A 1,162-nucleotide genomic window follows, 5' to 3' on the forward strand; every position below is an offset into this window, starting at 1 on the left:
TCCTTCTTGTGTGCATTATTCTCTTTCTATGATTGTAATCTTTGCTTTGTTTGATTCTTTATGTCCATTATTTTGTGTATTCATGCATTTATATGATTGAGGCCATCATTTCATTAGCTCACTTTCCCAAATAGCCTTACCTTTTATCTTTCATTGTTAGCCAATTTGAGCCTACGCTTAACCCACTTGTTCATAATTTAGCACATTACAAGCCTAAAGCGGAAAACAATAAATGTCCTTATTTGGATCTTTGATTGGCTTAGGCTAGTGTGTGTGAGTATCATTCAAGTGTGGGAACCTTGGGACATTGGGTGAATAAAAGGGTAGTTTTGTATTGCTGTTGAAAATATTGGGAATTGGGTACATACCCATGTATTACTCAAATGTAAAAAACTTATGCATTGATGCTCTTGTATATAGAAAGAAAAAAATGATAAAAACAAAAGAAAAAGAAAAAAAAAAGGAAAAGAAAAAAAATATAAAAAGAAAGAAACAAAGAAAAAAAGAAAGAAATAAAAAGGGGACAAAATGCCCCAAGTAAAGCAAAATCTAATAAAGATCAATGCATAAGTGTTGTGAAATGAAAAGGGATACATGAGTATGTGAAAAAAATGAGAAGAATGAGTAGTTGGTTAGAACTTAATCGTATAGAATGTCATAGGTTAGGTGGGAAGTCTAAGCTTATCAAAGATTCAAATCTCAAGCTCACTTAACCAAATATGCATCCAACCTTAACCCTAGCCCCATTACAACCTATGAAAAGACCTCATGATATATGTATGCATGCATGAAATATTTGTTGATAGTTAGAAGAAAAACAAATCTTAGAAAGCATGATTAGGAGAGAATTGAGAGAGTCAACCCTAAACACTTGAGCGAATAGAGTGCAAACACATCCGGTGAGGGTTTGATGCTCAATTACATATCTCCACCTATGATCATTGATGAGCGGATAATTTGTATGCTTTTTGGCATTGTTTTTAGTATGTTTTTGGTAGTTTTAGTTGAGTTCTTAGTATATTTTTATTAGTTTTTAATTAAAATTCACTTTTCTGGACTTTACTATGAGTTTGTGTGTTTTTCTGTGATTTCAGGTATTTTCTGGCTGAAATTGAAGGTTCTGAGCAAAAATCTGATTTAGAGACTGAAAAGGACTGCAGAT

This window comes from Arachis stenosperma, chromosome 4, assembly GCF_014773155.1.
Source record: "Arachis stenosperma cultivar V10309 chromosome 4, arast.V10309.gnm1.PFL2, whole genome shotgun sequence".
Lineage (NCBI taxonomy): Eukaryota > Viridiplantae > Streptophyta > Magnoliopsida > Fabales > Fabaceae > Arachis > Arachis stenosperma.